The sequence below is a fragment of the Elephantulus edwardii genome, unplaced genomic scaffold (assembly GCF_000299155.1).
Source record: "Elephantulus edwardii isolate Elephantulus edwardi_28Jun2011 unplaced genomic scaffold, EleEdw1.0 scaffold00010, whole genome shotgun sequence".
NCBI lineage: Eukaryota > Metazoa > Chordata > Mammalia > Macroscelidea > Macroscelididae > Elephantulus > Elephantulus edwardii.
The window spans coordinates 8,326,867-8,340,040 of NW_006399760.1; the positions used below are offsets into that span (position 1 = coordinate 8,326,867).

The following is a 13,174-nucleotide window of genomic DNA, read 5'->3' on the forward strand; positions in this document are numbered from 1 at the left end:
GCAGCTCCTGCTTCCAGGCTTGTTTTAGTCAGGAAGCTCCAGCCAACACTGTCCACCATGGGTACCCATTACCACGATTGGCACATCACTGTCACAGGCTTCCGCATCACAGCAACCACAAGTTACCTCTGTACAGCAATGCACAGACCAGTACTATAACACCTCATGACTGCTTAACATTACTAAGCCTCCTGAATTTCCTTATGGGATGAAAATTATGGTAATTTTTCTTACAGGCTAACAGAGTCTTAATTCCATTTACATTCTTTTGTTGATAAAAGAGATTTCTGGTTGCCTAGCCCACAGGAAGTTGCCTTAAGGCCACACACACTTCTCAGGTTTGAATCTATCAACAACTCTGTAAGAGGAAGATAGGCAATCGCCTTTCATGCCATGTGCAACCTTGGAAAACCCACTGGACAATCAGCTGTGAGCAGTCTTGACCCCATGACAAAGAGTGAGTGAGCAAGCTGACAACAGAAGACTGTCTATTTTACCTGAGATTGCTTCCTGCGAGTTACAGTCAATCTGATGAATCTAAAAACTCTTTTGGAAGATGAGCCTCTTAAATTTGAAGGTATGGAAAATACACTGTGGACACAGCAGTTGACTGATGCATACCAAGATTGCACAGAACCAAGCAGTGTTTCCTTTTCATCTATGGGGTTACCATGAATTAGAACTGACTAGCTGTCTATAAATCACAGCAGTGAGGCGGAGCACAAATAAAGAAAAGGAGCTCAGAATGCATAGACAAGGTAACATAGGACAATAAAAGGGATTGGCAAAGCTGAGAAGCAGTGGAAGCATAAACAAACATGCCTATTGGGAAACACGGCATGGAGAAAGGATCCCCTGGTGGTTTTATGGGGTTTAGTCATGCTTTGGGCCATCAGACATTTACCAAAGAGAAAACTGAGGGGACTACTTATTTAGGTGTTGTAGAATGGGAAAAGATTACTTGACATGTTGTTGTTATGTGCCATCAAGTCGCCTGCGACTCTTAGCAACCCTATGAACAACAGCCCTAAGCCCTGCTTTATCCCTTGCCAATATTACTGTCTTCAATATACCTATCCCCATTACCGCAGTGACTGAATCAATCCATCTCATCAAGGGTGTTCCTCTCCTGCACTGTCCTTTCACCCTCCCAAGCATGACATCCCTCTCCAAGGACAGGTCCTGCCTTGCAACATGTCCAAATTATGTCAAACGTAGTATTAGAATCCTTGCCTCTAAGGAGGAGCCTGACTTCACTCTCTCAAGGACAAATTAATTGTTCTGCTAGCAGTCCATGTTATATTCAATAGTGTTCTCCAGAACCACAGCTCAAAGGCATCAACTCTCCTTCTATCAACCTTAGTCATTTTCCAGCTCTCTGATGTATAGCAAGTACTTGCAAAGACCATGGCCTTTATCAGGCACATCTTAGTCTCCAGACTGATATTGTTGCTCTTCAGTACTTTGGAGAGTCTCTGCCAGAAGACTTTCTCAATGCAGTTCATCTTTTAATTTCCTGGTTGATTGCAGAGCTAAGCAAATTAAAGCTGTCAACAATCTCAGGCTCTTCACTGTCTTTCAAGATGCTGCCAATGGGCCCAGTGTTGAGAATCCTTTTTTTCTTGATGTTGAACTTCAATACATATTGAAAGCTGCAGTCCTTGACCTTCTGCAGCAAGTTCTTCGGGTCCTCCTCAGCTTCAGCAAGCAGGGTTGTGTCATCTCTGAGAAATCGAGGTCTCTCTGTATAACCATGTCTGCATAACCTTACAAAAATATCCTCTATTGTTTAACCCCCTCTGTTACTGTATACATGCTGATAACATCTCTGTTCCTGTGTACGTGCTGGGAACATCTGCTGTAGAAATTCCCAAGAGCTAAAAATGTTTCACTTCCCTTCCCTGTACTCATTGTACCGAGACTATTTCTGTCATCAGCTTGCTTATAGATGCATGTCTGCAAAAAGTATATCAACTCTGTAGTAAAATCATTAGGTGCTGATGCTGTCTCGATTACCAAGCCTGGGTGTGCTCAGCCCGGTATCAGTAAATAAAGCTTTCAAATCTGTAATTGGAGCTTTTGAGTGGTGCTTTATTCTCATGTTTAGGTACAACAATCTGCATAACTCTGATTTTTAATGAGTCTACCACAAATCCGGATGCCACATTTCTCCGCATAGAGCCTAGCCTCCCAGATTATCCGTTCCACATATATATCGAAAAAGGTATGGTGTTAGGACACGTTCTTGACCCACATCCTTCCCAATTTTGAACCATGCAGTGTTTCCTTGCTCTGTTCTGACAATTGCCTCCTGGTCCAAGTATAAGTTCTGTGCAAGCACTATCAAGTGTTCTGGGATTCCTATTCTCCTCAGACTCAGCCACAGTTTCTTGTGATCCACATAGTCAATGAAATACAGCTAGACATTCATCTAGTACTCTGCTTTCAGCCAAGATCCATTACGCATAATATCCCTAGTGCCACAGCCTCTTTTAAATCCAGCCTGCACTTCAGGCAGTTATCTGTTGATGCTCCAGGCATTTTTGGATAATCTTCAGCAAAATCTTGCTTGGATGTGGTATCAGTGATACTGCTGAATAAGTTCTAAATTCTGTTGGATCAACTTTCTTTGGAATGGGAACAAATATAGATCTCTTCCAATCAGTTGGCAAGGATTTTGTCCTCCAGAATTCTTGGCACAACTTGGTGAGCAAATCCAAGGCAGTGTCTATTTGTTGAAATATGTCAATCAGTATGCCATCATTCCTGGGGCCTTTTTTTATGCCAATTTTTCAGAGCAGCTTGAATTTCTCCCTTCATCACTACAGGCTCTTGCTCATACATTGTTTCATGAAATTTGTCTCTGTCCACCAATTCTTTTTGGTACAACGACTCTGTTTACACTTCCTATCTTCTTTTCATGCTTTCTGGATTATTTAATATTCTGCCCAAAGCATCCTTAAGTTTTGCAACTGGAGGTTTGAATTTTTTTCTTCAGTTTCTTCAATTTAAAAAATGCTGAGCAGGTTTGGCCATTTGGATTTTCTGACTCCATCTCCTTGTACATTTCATTATAATACTTAATTTTGTCTTCCTGTACTGTCCTCTGGAATCTTCTGTTCAACTCCTTAATATCTTGATTTATTTCCTTTGCTTTGCCTTCTCAGCACTCCAGTGCAATATTTAGAATTTCTTCTGACATCCATCTTGGTCTTTTCTTCCTCTTCTGTCTTTGTAATGACCTTTTGCATTCTTCCTGGATGATATATACTTGATATCCTCCCACAGCTCATCTGGTCTTCACTCATTAATGTCCAACATCTTAAAGCTGTTACTGAGGTGGTTTTGAAATTCAGGTGGGACAGACTCAAGGTCAAATTTTGGTCCCTGTGGACTTGATTTCATTTTTCTCAGTTTCAGCTTGAACTTGCATGTCAGCATTATGTCTAGTTTTCACAGCTGATATTGAGCTTCTCCAGTGATTCTTTCCACAGATGTAATCGATCTGATTCCTATGCATACCATCAGATGAAATCCATGTGTATATTGTTGTTGCTGTTAAGTGCCGTTGAGTTGCAGGCGACTCATAGCGACCCTATGAAGAAGAGTCCTCGACGGTGGGGTGCCTTTCACCCTCTCTCCAGATTCATAGGGTTTCCGGAGGCAAGCTGTTATGGAAATGGGTGCCAGTCCTCCTTCCAACCATCTGTATAGCCTGTGTTTATATTTCTTATAACATGTATTTGCAATGAATAAGTCTTTGTGCAAAATTCAATCATTCTATCTCTGGCTTCATTTCTGTCACCAAGTCCATGTTTTCCAACTGCAGATTATTTTTCTCTATTTCCAACTTTTGCGTTCCAGTCACCAAATATTATTAATGCATCTTGACTGCATGTTTGATCAATCTCTGACTGTAAAATTTGGTAGAAATCTTCTATATCCTCCTCTTTGGCTCTGATTGTTGGTGCATATATTTGAATGATGATGGTATCCACTGGACTTCCTTGCATATGGATATTATCCTGTCACTCACAACATTGTATTTCAAGATGGATCTAGAAATGACTTTTTAAACTATGAAAGCAACCCCATTTTTCCTCACATTTTTGTCTCCAGCATAGTAGATCAAATACAAATGATCCTCTGACTCAAAATGTACCATGCAAGTCCATATCGTTTCGCCAATACCTAGTGTTTCAATATTTATGCATTTATGCATTCCATTTCTTTCTTAACAATATCCAATTTTCCTACATTCATGATATGTTAATATATATTATAGAAAGTACTGTTCATACTTATAGACGATGATTTGGGGTTCTTAAAATTTAAATTACCTATAAGAACAAATTCAAACGTCAAGTTGCTATATACTTTGGGCAGAATATTAAATGATTCAGGAAGCATGAAAGAAAGTGGAAAGAATACACAGAGTCATTGTACTAAAAGGAATTGGCTGATACAGAAGAATTTCATAAAACAACATGTGAACAAGAGCCTATGCTAATGAAGATAGAAGTTCAAAGTGCTTTGAAAGAATTGGCAAAAAATAAGGACCTATGAATTGATGGCATACCAATTGTTACATTTTACCTAATAGATGCTGCCCTATATGCGCTCACCAAGTTGCAGCAAGAAATATGGAGGACAACCATTTGGCTAACTGCCTGCAAGAAATCTTTATTTGTTCCCATTCCAAAGAAAGGTAATCTGACAGACTGTAGAAATTATAGAACAATATCATTAATATCAGATGCAAGCAACATTCTGCTGATGATTATATAAAAACAACTGGAGCAACATATCAACAGATAACTACCAGAAGTGCAGGCTGGATTTAGAAGAAGTCATGATACTTAGGGATATTGTAGATAATCTTAGACGGATCTTGGCTGAAAGCAGGGAGTACCAGAGAGATGTCTTTGTATGTTTCATTGATTATGCAAAGGTGTTTGACTGTGTGGATCACAATAAACTGTGACTGAGTCTGAGAAGAATGGGAATCTCAGAACACTTGATCATGCTACTGTGAAACCTATATTCCTTGGACCAGGAGGCAGTTGTCAGAACAGAACAAGGAAACACTGCATGTTTCAAAATTGGGAAGGATCTATGCCACGGATGTGTCATATTTCCAAACCTTTTCAGTCTACATATAGAACAGATTATCTGAGAGGCTGGGCTCAATGAGGAAGAATGTTTCATCAGGATTGGGGGAAGATTCTTGAACAATCAGAGTTATGCAGATGACACAACCCTGCTTGCTGAAACTGAACAGCACCTGAAGTGCTTGCTGCAGAAAGTCAAGAACTGCAGCCGTCAATATGGATTGAGGCTCAATAGCAAGAAAACAAAGATTTTCTCACCTCTGGGCCACTTGGCAATGTTGTGATAGATGGTGAAGAGATTGAGATTGTTAACAGCTTTAGTTTGCTTGGCTCCACAATCAACACTCTTTGCATCAGCAGCCAGAAAATTCAAAGACATATTGCGATGGGAAAGTCTGCTGTTAGAGACTTCTCTAAAGTACTGAAGAGCAATGATGTCACTCTGGAGACTAAGGTGTGCCTGATACAGGCCATGGTCTTTACAATCACTTGCTATGAGTCAGAGAGCTGGGCAACGACTAGGGATGATAGGAGAATTGATGCCTTTGAGATGTGGTGTTGGAGAAGAGTATTGAATATACCATGTGCTGCTAAGAGAATGAACAGGTTCATACTTGAGAGTGTTAAAGCAGGCTGCTCCTTGGAGGCAAGGATTCTGAAGCTTCCTTTGACGTACTCTGGATATGTTGCAAGGAAGGACCAGTTCTTGGCGAAGGACGTCATGCTTGAGAGGGTGAACAGAAAGCGTAGGAGAAGAAGACCCTCTGTGACACAGATTGATTCAGTGACTGGGTGGGTGTGTCAGAGACAGTGAGACTGGCACAGGATAGAGCAGGGTTTAGGGCTGTTGTACATAGGGTCACTATGAGTCGCAAGCAACTCAACTGCATATAACAACAAAACAATTATACGGTGAAGCAGTTTTCTGTGTTTATGTGAAAGAATGATTACAATATGAGAATTATTTGTTCCTCTCTCAAAGTTTTAGAAACTTCACCTACATAACCTTTGGAGACTAATGCATATTTGGATTTACTAGCTAAATGATATTTTCAATTATTTATATATTTTGATATTATTATTATTATTATTTTAACTTTTGGGTCTTAACTTAATTTCAATATATTTCCAAATGAATCATTCATTTAATCTTGGGATTTCATTTATTTTATAATGATTATCCTGAGCTCTTCTTCTTTTCCTTTCTAACTTATTGTTATTTTTATTTAATTGCTAAATTTTTTTTTATTCCCTCAGCTTTATATTTGAATGGGAGCTAGACCTCAAATTCTGGTTTAATTTTCTCTGTCCATTTCAATGGTGAATAGACAAGTGGTTATTAATAAGTTATCTCTTAACATGTCATATATTTGAGATTTTATACCAAGTATACCTACTTTTAGCTTCTGATAAAATCCCATGGTAGAATAGACAGAAATTTGAATGTTTTTAATTACAGGAAAACATAGGAAGTCTTGTAATGGTCTTTGAATGTGGCGCAAGGCTTTATAAAGCAGACTGCATCCTCCTTCTCTGATGGAGAAACATTCTAAGCTGCAACAGACCTTGCCCTTAGCAACTCAATATTTAATCTTCTGCACCACTAGGAGTCAGAGTAATTATGAGTCTAAAATGATTCTGTAATTATTATATATTACTAGTAGTAATGTATATTAATAATCTATAATGATTATATAGTATGATTGAATACTGCTTTTGTTTTACTTTGTTTATTATCACTGAAAGTAGATCATCAAACCTATCATACACTGTACTATGGCTCAAATATGAAGATGACAATTCTGGATCGTATTGTTTTCAAGCTGATTCAGTTTCTTCAGGTTCACCTGACTTAGTGAACCTGGCCAATTTTCAAAGTTAAATCCAATAATTTCTGGCCAATTCAGGAAATATTCTAATAAATTTTGAGTTTCATGTGAGCAAGTTAAAACTACTTCATACTGTTTAATTAGAGCTTTTTTGGCAAATTTCATTTTAACTCATTGCTTTTTTTAGACAGATGCCAGTAAATGTTCACATGAATAATTGCAGTAAATTGCAGTGATTTTGTAAATGTGCTTTTTCTATGTACATGGAATATTCTTGAGTTTGGAGTCTTATATATTTTATAAGACATAAAATTGCAGCATATATTGTTTTATTTAAATTAGGAAGATCAAAATATTACATGAGGAAAGTTACACATTTGAGCAATTCTAGATGGATTAACTGAAGTGCTTTTATATATTATGGAGGTGATTTTTCCAATGAGCTCATTTTTGGCCAACAGAATAAAGAAATCAAGTGTTTTAATATGGAATCTTTACAAAACAATTATTAGAACCCATCTGCTATTCCAAAGTCAGCTTCAACAATGACTAATAATTCATTGAAACATAAGAACTCTCCATGCACTTTAATATTAACATTTTTCTAAAAATATCTCTAATAAACATATTAAATGGCTGATACAAAAACAGCTTTAACCCATAGTCATTTGTCAAGAATGTAAGGTAACAGAATTTTAATGTAGTCACAAATATTCTCTGCAACCTCACCAAAGCAAATTGGCTCATCATAAATTAGGTGGCTGTCTAATACTTTTCAAAAAATGAGAAGATATATATTTTAATGTAACCTCAAATATTTCTTTTTATAAATAGGCAAAAATCTCAGCTCCAATTCATACTTTATAGATATCAAAATTAAGAGGACCTAAGTGAGATTTTAACATATTTTAACAAATTGAAGGTTTAGAGCTGCAATTCTGTTTTTAAACCGTCTTTTATAAGCAAAATTGCTTTTGAAAATGATAATTACATTTTCAAATACCAGTATAATTCCAAACATTTAAAAAAATTCAACACATTCCCACTCACTATTTGTGCTGCAGGCATAGTGCTGTTCATATTCTAATTAGTCATTATCATGTACTTTCTAATTATCTCACTTCTAAACCATTAAAAATTGGAAGAATTAAAGTTTTTAATGTTAGAAGCAATGAATTAGCTACCGAGAATGATGAGAAAATACAATTCAATGTAAGGGGGAAAATCTATTCTTTTCAAATGTCAAATTTTTCATTAAATGGATTTTACTTTATATTACCTGGCAATATCATTTTAGAAGCAAATTTAAAGGTCTTCTTATTAAGGGGAAAGATCAACTGATTAACAGGATGATATTTCAAAAACCTCTGTTTCCTGTAATGACACAAAACTGTAAAATATTAATACATTTTTGCTGCCCACACATAGCAGAACAATTTGTAATTTTCTAAATGAGAACATTCTGATAAATAACCTGTGTGGTTTTGCAGAACAAACCTTGCTGAAATATATAATCTCTTTATCTGTTACAAAAGTAATCCTGAGAGATTAAACTGAATTTAAAATTTATGTAAATATCAATTAAAAGACATTTAATTTTGACCAAAAGTAATCTTATTCTAACAAGTAAATTGGATCAAATGATAGCGATATTTGATGAGTTGGAAAGATAACATAAAATGGTTCAAGTTATATAAAAGAAACCAAGATCTTTGGAATTTGGTGTCCTAAAAAGGGAAATAGACATTCCATTTGTGTTTATCTTAATAAAGTCACAATAATAGCTGAAAGCTGATCTCAACTTTAAAGGATTCAAACTCAGAAAGACTTTGTGTTAGAATAGTGGGAATAAAAGAGGTAATTCAATGAAAAAATATAAAAGCTGCATCATTATGAAGTCTACACACTAATAATACAAAAATTAATTTTAATTGAAATAGCTATAGAGGAGGGTCTGCAGCTAGGTAATTATCAAATCAAATGCTGTATTACTAGAAAGCAATGGCCTCTAAAACAAACAAACAAAAAATATAGTCATTTAAAAATTTACAATCAATTGATTTGAAGCCATGTTCTGCCATTTATAATAATGATGTTAATATCAGGGTCAACCAAACAAAAGATTACTAAGAAAAAAATAGATTCAGCTTAAGATAAACAGAAAGGAATCTAATTTATATTTTTATTTTGTTAAAAGTTGTGAAGATTATTGTTAAGCTGGTTGGAAAGGAGTAGACAAAATGAAGGCTGAGCTAGAGGAAAAAAAATTCTTTGAGAAAATGAAAACAAACAAATAAAAAGAAAAAAAAGCCCTGAAGAGCAATAGATGTGGCATAGAAACAATTGAGCTTTATTTTGAAGTTTGTAATGTTGTCATGACATATATTGCCAAGTTGGAATTTTCATGTAAGGAGAAGCCAGCACATTCTAACTGTGTGCCTTTGAGTTGGCAGCAAAACTTTATTACTAAGTCAGGTAGGAAAATTGGAAATCATATTCTGAAAACCTTCATTGGTATTGAGTCAGAATCAATGCATAGCTGGCCCTCTAACATTTTTTCTGAAGTTGTAAACTATGTAGGAGTAGATTGTCTGTCTTTCTCCTATAGAGCAGTTTCTGTCTTTGAACCACTTACCTTTGAGTTGGGAATGTAACTTCCTACCCATTAGGCTAAGTGATATCTAAGAAATCACATTAGAATTCTAGATTTCTGGGTACAAAAATATATTTATATTTGTCAGGTTATATCTCAGGTCAAAAAGTTTTATGGTTCAAACAGGAGATCCAACAGGTACTGGAAGAGGAGGTAATAGTATATGGGGAAAGAAGTTTGAGGATGAATACAGTGAATATCTTAAGCACAGTGTTAGAGGTGTTGTATCTATGGCTAATAATGGTCCAAATACCAATGGGTCCCAGTTCTTCATCACCTATGGCAAGCAACCACATTTGGACATGAAGTACACTGTCTTTGGAAAGGTAATAGATGGTCTAGAGACCCTAGATGAATTGGAGAAGTTACCAGTAAATGAGAAGACGTATCGACCTCTTAATGATGTACATATTAAGGACATAACTATTCATGCCAATCCATTTGCTCAGTAACTGATAGACACTGGTAGTTATTTGGCAAGCCATTTACAAAACCTTCTGTGGTTTACCCAGTTCTAATTAGGTCAGTGATTACATCATCCTTCTGCTTGTTTACAGCTTAAGGTCTTCGACAAGGTGGTGGTTCCAAGTGGAGATGAACAGCTTTTACCTCCACTCTTAAAAATATATTCTTTACTACAGTTGTTTTCAGTGTATTTGTTCAGTATTTTTAAAAAAATCATTTTTATTACAAATAAACATTTATTTAAAAAAATGCAATAAAAAAATTTTAGAAAGTGCTACAATGCTTAAATAAATAAAATCAATTGCAAAGTGAGGAGGATAAGGAATTTTAGACAATATGAAAATAGAATATATATTGTATGGGATGCAGAGAACAGAAATTATAAAATCATGGTAACTTAATATACTCTTCCATAAAACAGAGTTATAAATGTTTTTCCCCAATAGAACATATAAAATTGTTTACTGGAAAAATATATTACTGAGGGCTGGAAAAGAGAAATGTGAGGAATATTTCAATTCTCTACATTGAAATTCTGGATAAAGTATTAATTTATCTTGCTCAGAACTAAAACCATAAGGAATAATGAGACAACACTTTTTCAAGTACTTTTCATGCCAACAAGGACTAACTGATTCATTGAACATGTTAAAAATTGTAATGGGACCTGACCATGCTGTTTTGAATGAATCATACTGAGATAAAGAAATAAGTTAGATCAAAATGAAATAAAGAAATGTTATATCAAGATGTTTCTTCCTTTGTGATATACTCACAACATGAACACTTCATCAAATTTCCATATTATTTGCTAATATTTTAATTTTTTGATAGGTATCGAGAACTGTACAATCACCAATACTTTTTACTCATCTTCATATTTTGTTAGTATAGTATTTCATGTACCCAGACGTAATATAATTTGTCATGCATCAGCAGTATTTCTGTATCATAAAGATGACTAAGTTTACTTCTTAATAAATGCAATTCAATGTGTTTTCAGAAAATAGAGTTAGCTGACAATTAAATGAATTCAGGTTTAAGGTATTAAAAGGTTGAATTTAGGGGGCTTTATCTGTAACTCTTCCAACTGCATTCCAAATGGCATGCTGTGAGATGGCAAAAGGTATAACTTTTTTGAGTTGTTCCCACATTTATATGAATCATGTTAGTCTATTATAATAATTCAAAGAGTTAGAGTGAAAAAAATTTGTAAATCTCCAAAATGTGGAATTATTGTTGTTGTTATGTGCCATCGAGTCGCTTGCAACTCATAGCGACCCTATATACAACAGCCCTAAACTCTGCTCTGTCCTGTGCCAATTGCACCATCTCTGATACACCAATCCCGATTACCCCAGTCACTGAATCAATCCACCTCATAGAGAGCCTTCCCCTCCTGCACTGTCCCTCCACCCTACCAAGCATGATGTCCCTCTCCGAGGACCTATCCCTCCTTACAGCATGTCCAAAGTATGATAGACAGAGCCTCAGAATCCTGACCTCAAAGGCGCTGCCTGGTTTAACCCTTTCCAGGATGAATCTGTTTGTTTTCCTAGCAGTCCATGACACCCTCAGTACTCTTCTCCAGCACCACAGCTCAAAAGCATCAATTCTCCTTCTATCGTCCTTAGTCACTGTCCAACTCTCTGATGCATAACCAGTGATAGCAAAGACCACGACCTATATCAGATGCACCTTAATCTCCAGAGAGACACCATTGCTCTTCAGTACTTTGGAGAAGTCCCCAACAGGAGACTTTCCCATGGCAATACGTCTTTTAATTTCCCGGCTACTGTTGCCGTGAGTGTTGACTGTGGAGCCAAGCAAACTAAAGCTGTGAACAATCTCAATCTCTTCACCATCCATTCTGATACCGCCAATTGGCCCAGTGGTGAGAATCTGTCTTCTTGACATTGAGCCTCAATCCATATTGGAGGCTGCAGTCCTTGGAGCAGCCTTCTAGGGGGAGCTAGAGCAGGGGTTGACGCCTACGGCCATAGCATCCTGAATGCTCCCGCTCTTGCCTGATCTCGGAAGCTAAGTAGGGTTGAGCCTGTTTAGTACTTGGATGGGAGACCACCTGGGAATACCAGGTGCTGTAGGTAAAATGTGGAATAGAGTGTGTTATATTTATTGTATTCGTATTCATATTCATATTTATATTTATTTAGATATATCATATTTTATATATCTTTTATATATATTATATATATTTTTTTAATCTGCTGAGACCATGAAATGCATCTGAATAAGTACTACCATGACAACTAAACAACTTACTTCCATTTTACAAATAATTCAGGGAGCCAAACACAGAGACAGATGGAATTTGAGTGAGAACTATTATTAAAATAATTATTTTGGGAGCCTTGTTGGGGAACATCAAGCCTCAGCAGGGAGTAGCAAGCCTTGGTAGGAAGCAGCGAGCCTTGTGGTGGGACCCACTCACCAGAAGCAAGTAGGACAGTTGGAATTTGAATGAGGTACTTAAGGGGGATCACTGCTGATTGCTGGACCAATTGTGGACCACTCCACCTTAAGAAGGAGTGTATGAGACAGCTAGAACTCGAATAGGGTGGTAGACCCAGTTCTCAAGGGGAAATCAAGGCTTTCTGGTTTTCCATTTAGATTCACCCCACATGAACCCCCCAACCCAGCATGGATCTGCATGTGTGCCCCCCAAGAGCAGATGTGTGTGTCTGCATATGTTCCCACCCTACATGCATCCATATGTGCACCTACTGTATGCGCATTTGCCTGTGTGTCCAGCCTATGTCCTTCCATGCGCTTACTTGGCTAACCTTCTTCAGGAGGACTGACAACAGATCAAGAACCAGTTATGCACTCAGGCACAAACAACTCTACCACAACAATATCAGGAAAAAACCAGACTACCTCACTTCCTACACAAGCCCAAAGCGAGATATCACCCCCCAAAAATGATGCAGTATCAATGGATTTTCTGAAGCCAGAAAGTCTGATGGAACTTTCTGACACAGAAAATAAAAGAACAATGATTGAATATTTTGATGGATAAAAGACAAACTTGAAGAATTACAAAAACCAGGAGGAGCTTAAAACAATTCAAAACATTGTGTTGTTGTTGTTGTTAT

The 13,174-nt window shown here is 36.7% G+C and overlaps 1 pseudogene; it reads left to right on the plus strand.

Moving 5' to 3' along the window:
• The first annotated feature begins 9,706 nt into the window (after positions 1-9,706).
• Positions 9,707-10,045, plus strand: LOC102867760 (annotated as a pseudogene).
• Positions 10,046-13,174: the final 3,129 nt, after the last annotated feature.